The sequence below is a fragment of the Ananas comosus genome, linkage group 11 (assembly GCF_001540865.1).
Source record: "Ananas comosus cultivar F153 linkage group 11, ASM154086v1, whole genome shotgun sequence".
NCBI classification, from domain to species: Eukaryota; Viridiplantae; Streptophyta; class Magnoliopsida; order Poales; family Bromeliaceae; genus Ananas; species Ananas comosus.
In genome coordinates, this window is record NC_033631.1 from 2,258,933 (window position 1) to 2,270,158 (window position 11,226).

The 11,226-nt window shown below is 38.8% G+C and overlaps 1 long non-coding RNA gene across 4 annotated transcripts; it reads left to right on the plus strand.

Moving 5' to 3' along the window:
- On the plus strand, positions 2,297–3,988 carry LOC109717232. 4 transcript variants are annotated; one of them, XR_002218125.1, is made up of 5 exons: positions 2,297–2,357; positions 2,460–2,559; positions 2,632–2,763; positions 2,854–2,938; positions 3,791–3,988. It is a non-coding gene; the product is annotated as an uncharacterized LOC109717232 (long non-coding RNA). The 4 variants fall into 4 exon arrangements; XR_002218126.1 differs by having other exon boundaries at positions 2,472–2,559; XR_002218123.1 differs by lacking the exons at positions 2,297–2,357; positions 2,460–2,559 and having other exon boundaries at positions 2,566–2,763.

An 11,226-nucleotide genomic window follows, 5' to 3' on the forward strand; every position in this document is an offset into this window, starting at 1 on the left:
AGACCCTTTTATCCGCCGTTTCATCATAAAAATTCGTTCTGTTTCCGCCAATCGCTTCTTCGATCTAACAAAAAAAGAAAAAAAAAACAAATAATGATTGGGCGACGACGAAGAGGTGGTGCTCCCTTTCTTAATTTCTAATTTTCTTAAATGAATATAATATATTTATATATATATATAATCTTTTTCTATATTTTTTTTTCTATGTTGTGGCTCCAGAATTTCATGGCTCCGACTCCCTTTCTTTGGCTTCCGACAGACAGGTTTTTCTTTCCTCTTTTCTTTCCCATCTAAATTTCATTCTAGAAATTTCCAATTTTGTTAAAAAGAGAGAAAAAAAAAAAATGCTAATATATCTATATTTGGGTGTCAGAATAAGTTATCCAGTAATAGCTTATGCGCTATAAAGATTTTTATGTAGAATAATGTATTTCACATGCACGAGATGATTTATCTTATTTTGAGAAAATGGATACGGTACGTCGTTCTAAACATTTGTTTATACTCATCTACCAAATACTATGAACTTCTTGCGTAAAAGTAAGAGGTATAGGCCCTGTTTGGATGTCTTATTCACTAATAAGAGATATAGACCCTGCTAGGAGTTTCAACCCTTGTTTTCGGAATAACATGTTACGAATGCCAAGATCTTTCGAGGAGCAAAAATCATATTTACAGAAGAAAATCTTCATACCGAATAAATTATTATCAGATAGCTTATTCCGTTGTGACGAAAAAGTTTTTCATGCATCTAAACAAGGCCCTCAATGAGTAGGAGTGTTAAGATAGTTTAGTTGGTTTGTAAATGAAGAGAACTTATGGTTGCATAACTACTTCTGAGGATTTGCGTCAATTGTTGGAACCATGTGAAGGCACTTTTCGCATACTCTCTGATTCAAGAATCAAGAATAGTTGCTATTTTTTACGATATATGCTGGTTTGTAGATGATCATTTTGAGTTTCTTGTAGCCGGTTCGTAAGTAAGGAAATCGCTGTTCACGTAACATGTCGACACACTAGTCGGTAAATATGTTGTTATCTGTCGAATAGCGAGAAACTTCAGTTCTAGTTTGGCATTGTGGTCTTCTTGATTTTGCTGTCATTTGCGCGCTCTACGTCTCTCCGGAAAATGCTCTACATTGTCTATTGGAAGTGTAAATAAGTTCCAACTCTTAATCTTCTTTTATTGCCGTGCTGTGTTCGGGGAGTTTTGACATTATTTACACATCATTTTGAGTTTTGCGGCAGAAAAATGAGAATTTAGGCCTTGTTTTGTATTGCTTTGTATAAACTCAAACTACACGGATTTGGTTGCGTCGGCAATAAACTTCGCTCTTCTTGTTAAGTATTTATTTTTTGTTTTTTTTTTTTCGCTGCCAAAGAAGGAACATGGATCTGTAGATCACAAGCAGTCCATCATCTGCCAGTGCTCTCGCTCGCACAGAATTTGAGTTTGGGGAAACAGAAAAACAGACGCGAACCAAACGAGGCGTTTGAGGTAAATTTTCTTTTCGTTCTGTTTAATTTTGCTAGAAAGATGAGTTCAATAACTAACTAGCTATAGCAAGAAAAGAAATCCGCTTTTACGGACCTAATATCCTTGTAGAAACTGTCGAAAAGAAAAACAGAAACACAAATGTTTTCTTAGAGTTTTAGGGTTTATGTTTAGGGTTTTACGGTTTTAGAATTTTAGGGTTTTTAGGATTTAGTGTAGAGACCTGGAGTTTTAGCTGAGGCTTGTCGACAGCTCTGGAGAGTGTCGGGACAAGTCCGGGTCGCGTTGGCTCGAAGTGGACGCCAAACGGGCCTTGTGGGAACTTGAGAGCAGCGTGTATCTTGAAGATCTGCGAAATAGCAGATTTTCAGTGAACTGTACCGGTACAAAGTGGAAGCAGGATGCAAGTTGACTTTTTGGCCATCTTGTCACATCACCCCCCTTTAACCCTTACCTTGGAGCAGAGAGGAGAGAGAGAGGGGAGCTTCTTCATGCTGCTGCTGCTGCTGTGCTTCTTCTTCCTCTCCTTCTACTTCCCTTAGCAACCTAGAGTGTTGGAGGAGCTCAAGAGAAGCTCGAGCTTCGTCGACGACGCGCCGCGGAGCGGATCGAGCGAGTTTTCGACGAGGTGCTGCTCGCAGGGAGGGTTTGTCGAGGTGAGTGGCTCCTCGAGATCGCTTTTATGGCTTTAAACTTCTACGATTTTCGAACTGCACTGCTGCTGCTGCTGATTCCAGCATCGACCCACAGAGTTTTGACTCGTATTCCGCACAGGAGCATTGGAACCTGACGCAACTTGATTCGTTGGAACCGAGACTTCGAGACGAATCCATAGGATCCTTACTCACCCGATTTGGAGAAGGTTTGCTCTGTCGAAATCCCTTTTTACTGAGTTGCTGTTTGCCGAGCAGACTCTGAAGTGCTGATTGCTGATTCCAGCATCGACCCGCCGTGTTTTATCTAGTTCTCTGTGTAGGAGTGTCGAAACGCGACGAAATTTGGCGTGCTAGATTCGCGACTTCGAGACGAAGATTCTGAGCCCAAGATCGTGATTTTTCGAGCAGGTTTTCCCTATCGAACCCTAGTTTTACTAGGCTGCTGTTTGCCGAGCAGATTTCAGAGATGCTGTTTCGCAGGTTCCAGCGTCGACGTTTCGTATTCTGGCCCGTTCTCTGCGTAGGAGCGTCGGAATTCAGCGAAACCTGGGCCATTGGATCCGTGACTTCGAGACGAAGCTTCAGAGCTCTTGTTTGCTGAATTTGGATGAGGTTAGCTTGGTCGGATTTAACGCTTTCTTCGCTACTGTTTTCTGGACAGATTTCGTGATTTTGAGTGTAATTGGGTTTACCTCTTCGCAGCAGGAGAACCGGGGACTTCGACGGACCAGCGAGGGATCAATTTGGATCCGGGCCACTTTCTTCGCTGCCAGGAGTTGCTTGAGAGGTGGGTTCATCGGTTTTGCCTCTAAGTACATATTAGTCGACTTGTATGCTTTATTCGTTGAACACTAAACGAGGTAGCTCAAATTCATGGATTAGTATATTAAAAACCTGAATTGGGAGCATGCTTAGTGAGTGGTGATAATTGATACTTGTTGGACTTGGATTTGACTTAGGAGAAAACCCCGAATTGATCGTCATTTACATACACTGCCGGATTTAGCTCTAGGAGCCGTGTTGCATTGTATCGTCGTGGGCTTTGTGCGATGGATACCCAGGATAGTGTAGCTTGTGTTTGTGCTCGTGCTGGGACGCCGAGCTTATACTAGCTGAGTGTAGACTGTTACGGGGTGTCGGGCGCCGTCGGGGCAGGCGGTGGGCCCCAAAGTCGGTTTTGGTTACTTGGGTTTGGCTGGTTAGGGCCTGATTGAGCTCGACAGAGCTACGCTGCATACTCGGCTGGGTAGCTCCCCCGAGTGCCACTCCGGAGTTAGGCTTTGTGCTTTCGCGTCGGTGTCGGGTAGTGCAGGTTGGACTTGCTCTCCACTGAGGTTTAGAGTGGGGGTAGCTGTGCAGTCACAACCGGGCACGGGACGGGTGCGTTCACAGTCCCAGGGATGGGTGCGTTCACAGTCCCCTTCAGATTGGGTCTAGTTGACTTGAGTCTATAGGTGTTAGTTCTGGGCATGATAGCATAGCGACTTGTAGCTGTAGAGAGTTTCCAGCTTCATTTTCTTCTATCTTGCTTACCCTGTAGACTTAGTGGGCGGACCGATGTTGCTTAGGGCGGCACCCACTGAGGACTACTTGTTTTTATAGTAGTTCTCACGCCCTCTTTCCTCCACCGTTGTTGCAGGGCCTTCTGTTTCGGCTGCTGCTCCTTCTGAGGCGGACCGCGGGAAAGGCGTGGCGAGTTAGAGCCTACCCTTCGAGTACAGTGCTAGAGGACTCCCGCTGCAGGTAGTGACAGTTTTTGTTCGGGCGCTTTTGTACATACAGTTGAACTCGCTGGAGCGAGTAGTGTTCTTTTGTATCCGTGGCTGTTGTATGTATATAATGTTTGTTATTTCTACCTGCTTGTTTATAGTTTACTTCAGCTCGATACTACTGCTTGTAGTATTGTATGTTTATACAGGTTCAGCTACGCTTCGTATACCGGAGAAATTCTCTTGTATATGGCGGATTTGTCGGCGTCCCCGGGGGACTGTGCAGCCATTTCATGTAGGCAAAATATTAAATAAAATTAGTTAAAAGGGGCAAATTATTATTTTCGAGTAAATTTGTTTATTTATCTGTATTAACTAGACGTATTTAAACGAACATTTGCAGAGAGGGTGTTTATAATACAATTTATGGATTTTGAGGACCAACACTTATATTAACAACTTTGAAGGGGGATTTGTGATATTTTTAAAGTTTTGAAGTGCATGTTTGAGTTTGAATTTGCCCCTTTTTAACTTTGGGAATGAAATCACAAAAAAGCCATTATTATTTTTACTTTTTTCAATTTGACCCACTAACTCAAAACTTGATGAATGCTTTTTTGGGTAAATTACAGAAAACCTCCATACAAATATCCGTCCTGACTTTCAAAACTTATATTTTTTTTCTTAAAACTTTAATAGAGAGAGTAAAATGATCAAATCGCCCTTATTTCTTCTATAAGAAAAAATAATTTTTAATATATTTCTGTCATTTTGAGGGGGCATTTTTGATATAAATTATAAGAAATGAACGTAATAGTCATGGAACCCTGACGTTTGGGGGCTAAATGTAAACAACTGAAATGTTAAGGAGATAAAATATAGGTTTTTGAAAGTTAGAAAGGAAGAGTGAAAAAGTGAGTGTTTATAAGGGGTTTTTTTATAATTTAGCCAAACTTTTTTCAAGGCTAACAATTTTGACTAGATGGGTTACTTTATATTAAATAAAAATTTGTAGGTCAAATTGTAATTTTTTCACTGCATGTAACGCATTTTACAAGCAATCCCAGATATAGCTTGGAGATTTAAAAAAAAAAAAAATTGGAGCTAAGTGATTCAAACTTTACTCCTGAGGTATAAAAAATATTACTAATATATGTATAAAAAAAAAATTCGCAGTGAAAATGTGAAAAGAAAAAAGAGGAATTTGTATGATTTTTTTTTTTGAGTAAAAGTATTTTGAAATTTGAAAAAATATGTTTTTTAACCAATTTGCCTAGCAATTTCTTGTTGCAGCAATTTTAAAATCTGAAAATTTAATTCGTCTTTGTATTAATTCCCAATTCAATTAGTATTTAAATTTCATTTTTATCAAATATAGTTATTAAATTTGGTATCTGTTTAATATCCATATATTCGGATTCGTATTTGTGTACAGAGATAATATCTAATATACCCTTCAAAATTTCCAAAATACGTTAATATAGCATTCAAAACTTTGAAAATATCTAGTATAACCCCTGTTGACCAAAATGCCCTCCGTGATTTTCAATTTATTTCACACATATCCCTATCGGTTGAAGGGTATTTTGGAAATAGAGAGATAAATCAAAATTGGCTTTTGGTTATTTACTCTGGATTATGATTTAAAATTTTTAAATTTATTCTGAAATTATAAAAATATCCTTCTAAGCCCCAATATACCGTCCAAAATTTCAAAAATATCTAATATACTTCTGTTTGACCAAAATACCCTTATTGATTTTAAAAAATTCTTTCAAATATTCTCAAAATCCTAGGATTTATGATGCGGCTAATTTGGTGTTAGAGTTTTTAGAAAAATGCGACTCAACTAATTTGAGTCGAAAATTTTATTGAGTTCGGATAATTTTTACAATCGATGTCAGAAATCTTTAAACGGTCATAACTTTTCACCGAGTATTCGATTTTAGCACCAGCCCAAGATTTTAGCCATTCCGGCGGACTTTGGGACCTAAATTTAATTGTTCAACCTCCGTTTTTATATTTATGGTTATTTGAAAAATTTTGTGTTTTTTTTTCTCTTTGTTGTCCGATTATTTGATTATGTTTATTTGATTGGATTTAGAGATAAATTAGAATTTATTATCTTCATTTAATAGGATTTAGTTATCGCCTTATATATATACTATATATTATATTATAGTATATATATGGTATAGAGTCCGTCTCCGGTACTTTCGAAAGTACGGGAGGCCCCGTGCTTGTAAGTTGTTTTCGATGATAGGACATCCGATTCGACGATCGGCTCCGTTAGGTATGATCTATCCTATTGGAACTATCTAGAAACCAAATTTTAGATTTTTTTGACATCATTTACTAAGCGATCAAAATGTCTAAAAAATGACTAGTTTAACGGCCGATGTGGCACATTTTTAAGTTCAACGATGTAGAAGTATCCAAATTACATGAAAATTTAATAGAAAATTCTACTTAACATCAGTAGCAAGATCAATACTTTCGATTTAAAATTTGAATCCTTTATCACAGTTTTTTATGAGATTTTTATTTTCAGCCGTTCATTTTGAGGCCACTCGTTCACTAGACAAACGAAATCAAAAAATTATGAAATTTGTTTTCTAGAAAGTTCCAATAGCATAGATCAAGTTTAAAGGAACCGATTGCCGAATCGAATGTCCCATCATCGAAAACAACTTACAAGCATGGGGCCTCCCGTACATTCGAAAGCATAGGAGCCTAGCTATATATATATATATATATATATATATATATATAGGCATGGCATTTGGGTGGCAATAAAATATTTTAGAATTGAATAATAATATTTCGTCTTTGTCGAAGACTTGGTTCTTCGTTTATCATCTCTTTTGATTCTTGTGTTTCCTTCCTTCTAACGCAGTTTAGGCCTGCATATATAAGAAGGATATTTTTGATAATTTCAGAATAAATGGAGCAAAGTGATTCAAACTCTACTTCTGAGGTACAAAAAATTGTTACTAATATATATATAAAATAATTGGGTAAATTGCATTGTTACTCCCTAAACTTTTGGCGAAGTTTCACTTTACCACTCGAACTCCTAAAATGGACATCTAACATCCTAAACTCTAATATTTCATTCATGTTACCCCTTCCGTCAGTTTTCCATCAAGCTCCGTTAATCGAAAATTGACGAAAGGAGTAAAACGAGTAAAATATTAGAGTATAGGTGTAACATATCACTTCCCCGTGAGTCGTGCCGAGTTCTGTCGAAATGAGCGGAACGCGGAAAGGAATGAGTTACTATAGGCTAAAAGTGAATTGGAGCCTATATATAAAATATAAAGGGACCCGAGAGAGTGAAACTGCAATTCTGGAAGAATTCCAGAAATTTTACTCTCGGGAACCGGTCCCTTGGGTGAGAGACCGGTTCCCGAACGTTGTTCAGCCAAGCAGAAGGAAAAATCGGCTAAGTCCTGGAAATTGAGCTCTCGGAAACCGGTCCTTCTGCGGGAGACCGGTCCCCGGAGACCTGTTTCATCGGGGGAAGACCGGTCCCCTTCTGCGCAGGTTGCAGGGTAGCTCTCGGGAACCGATCCCTGAAGGGGAGAGACCGGTCCCCGAGCCCGAAAATGCCCAGTAAGGGCTAGTTGCAAAAGTGAAAAGTTGAGGGGTTTAAATGCAAATATGGCATGAGAGGGGTTATGTAGGCTACGGCATGAGTGAGAACTCATTTGTTCTCACTCTCACTCTCAAACCTTCCCTCTCTCTCTCTAAAAATCCTTCTCTTCTCTCTCCCTCTCTCTCTAGGGCTTGGACCAAGAGGGGATTTGGAGGAGAAAAGCTTAGAGAAGAAGCTCTCCAAGGTGTAGGGCAAACTTGGTCAAGGCTTTAAAGGAAAGCTTGGGCTCCAAAGGTGAGTTCTTATGATTTTAAGTTAGGTTTTGGGTTTTTGCTTCTAGTTGAAGTATGTGGAGAGGTCTATGGTGGTTTTCCTCTATGTTTTGTCAAGCTAGGGGCTTGATTAGAGAAGATGATATTGTGGAGGACCTATATTTGGGGTTTTGTAATTTTGAGGTTCAAACTTGGATTTGATCTCATTCTAACATAATTGGTAGGTCTACGAACGCATCGGTGCGCTCGGTTCGGCGATACGACGAGCGTGCGCAAAGATATTAAGAAAACAAGTTGAAATAGTACAGATCGTCGTAGCTCGCGGCGAACAAGCCCAAAAATCGTGGAATCGGAACCGTGGCATCCTTGTGACACACAAAGGTGGGGGGTGCTATCCGGAAACACCGGATCTCTTTCTATGTCTATGTCCCTTCTTTGAGCATGTTGATACTATAGCGTTCTTGCATGTAGGGTAATGTACAGTACATGTTGGTTGTAACAATTATCTGCGTAAGATTATTGTATTGATATAGAACCATGTAAACAAAGATAGCGAAAGACCCTATATGCATGTGAATGTAAGAAATGACCGTGACCGTAGTAAACAAAGGCGACATTGACAATAGTGACTCGATGGACATCGATAAGTGAATAGTTAAACAAGGTTTAACCCGAGTGACATTATGTGTGACATTATGTTTGTTGTGGCATAAGGACCACCATGACATTGGCAAATGATAGTTGTGCATGAATAGGTATGAACCATTCATCGGCATTGAGATAGTGAGAATTGTGACAGGTTGGCCATACCTCCTGAAATTGAGGATGGGATCATACTCACAGGTATTGGTTCCGGCTTATGCGAGGTCGCTCCTCCACGAGCGGTATACTCCGGAGAAGAAATGCACCACGGGTGGACGTGCCCGGCGAAGATCCTTCGGGCGATTGTGCCTTGTGCCTCCCCCGTTAGATGGATATGTGGATTGTGAGTTGGGGTAAACCAGGAGCACCCCAGGTTGAATTGGGTAAAGGCCAAAGGAAAGTGAAAAAGGACATGTATCCATCGTTTTCATGTATTTGATTATGAATATCTATCTGTGGGTTGCTTTCTTGCAGGCATTGTATTAGAAGTGCATTAGTTGGTTTGTTATTCTTCTTTATTGAAATACAAATGCCTGAATTAGACATAGTGGGCGAATCGGCGTGGTCGGCGGCCGAACCCACTGGGAACTTCTTCTAGTTCTCATTATTACTAACCCTGCAGATCCATACGCGAGCGGGGCGGCGGAGGATCGAGGGCGGGGCGACGGAGGATCGAGGCAAGGGAGTCGCGCGTAGATAGCGGCTCCGGAGTTATATAGGCATACCCTACTCTTGATGTATTCAACTTTTGTATGTTGAAATTGTAAGACGAAAATGATGTAATATAAAGATGATGTAAACGGTCTTTTGGTTAAAAGAAATCGTGTTGTAATGAGTGTAAATGAATGTGATAGATTACTTGTGTTTGATTTAAATGAAATCAAATGATATGTATATTGAATATTTGGTTAGCTTCGATGCTTTTACTGTGGTTGTTGTTTGCCCTCGTGTAAACCTTGTATATTCCACAATTCTCTTTTGATTTGCTTGTAATATACTTGTTGTTAGAGCCTTGGGCGGAGAGGGGAGGTACTATCCGTTCGGCGTCTGTCATGTGCTTGAATCCGACCAAAGTGGCGAAGCTCGGGGCATGACAATAGGGCGTTAGATGTCTATTTTAGGAGTTTGGGGGGTTAAGTGAAACTTGCCAAAAGTTCAGGATGTAGCAGTGCAATTTACCCCCTAGGCACTCTTGACTATAAATTATTTTATTATAATATGTTACTTATGGATTGACTACTAACCCTCAAGTTAGTGATTATGCTTGATTTTGAATTTATATATATTTTTTATCCTAAAATAAATCATACCATAATTTATCCTACATTTTATTATAATAAAATAAAAGCGAAAAAAATGAATTAGATGGCTTAAAGATAAGAAAAGAGCGATACTAACTACATACAATGCTCGAACACTCTACTGTCGTGTTGTACTCGCTAATTAATATGGTTGATTTACAATAGGTGCCCTCACTCGGATATAGAGATTTTAATTCTCAGTTAATTTTCTATAGTACTCGTTTGTCCCTTTTATCTTTAGAAGCATATCCTCTTCTCCTTAAATTTTCTCTCCAATATATCTTCCCTCTCTCATTCTACCACCGATCAAACTTGTATGGATGGTTAAAAAGTTAGGAGCACAAGGGCTATTATACTCCTAACAGTACAGTAGCCCTACTCTCTCTCTATATATATATAGGCTAGGGCTATTATACTCTTATGAGTTTAGAGCCCTTCGTACTCATAAGTTACATTCGATGATGTAGTTTCCGAATCGACGATCCACTCTGTTAAATATGATCCGAAATATTTGAAATTTTTAAAAAATAAATTTTGTAATTTTTCGAAATCATAATAAAATACTTCAAGCGAGCATGAAATGAACGGTCAAAATCGAACGACGTCCTAAAAATGAATGATCGGATCCTTTAATTTAAGATCGGAGTTATTGATTTTTTATCTAGATAGTGAATAGAATTTTCTATAAAAAATTCAACATATTCCGATTCTTTTACATCGTTAAACTAGCAAATATCTCATACCGGCCGTTAAAAATTGTCAATTTTATGAGCTTTTGATTGTAAGGTAAATGATATCGAAAAATTATAAAATTTGATTTTTAGAAGTTTAAAATATTCTAGATAATGTTTAACGGTATGGATCATCGATTCGGAAGCTCTATCATCGAAAACGACTTATGAGTACGAGAGCGATCGTACTCATAAGAGTATAGTAGTCGGACTCTATATATATATATATATATATAGGGCGCTCCACGTTTTCTATCCGGAAAGTTTAGCCTTACATTTGTCTATTCGGAGTGTAAATAAGTTCAACTCCATAGCTTCTTTTATTGCCGTGCTGTGTTCGGGGATTTTGACGTTTTTTACACATACATTTTGAGTTTTCGACAGAAAAATGAGAATTTTAGGCCTTGTTTTGTGTGTCTTGTAAAACTCAAACCTCACTTGATTTGGTTTGTGTCGCCAATGAACTTCGCTCTTTCTTGTTTAAGTATTTATTTTTTTGTCTTTTTTCGCTGCAAAGAGGACATGGATTTCTGTAGGTTCACAAAGCAGTCCATCATCTGCCGTGCTCTCGTCGCGGACAGAATTTGAGTTTGGGGAACAGAACAAACAGACAGCGAACCAAAACGGGTATTGAAGGTAAATTTTCTTTTCGTTCTTGTTTACTTGCAAGAAAGATGAGTTCAATAACTAACTTTGACTATACAAGAAAAAATTCCGCTTTACGTGACCTAAATTCATTGTAGAAACTGATCAAAAGAAAACCGAAAACACAAATGATATCGGAACACGTACTTCGGAGTAAGATTCGGATGACACTGTCTA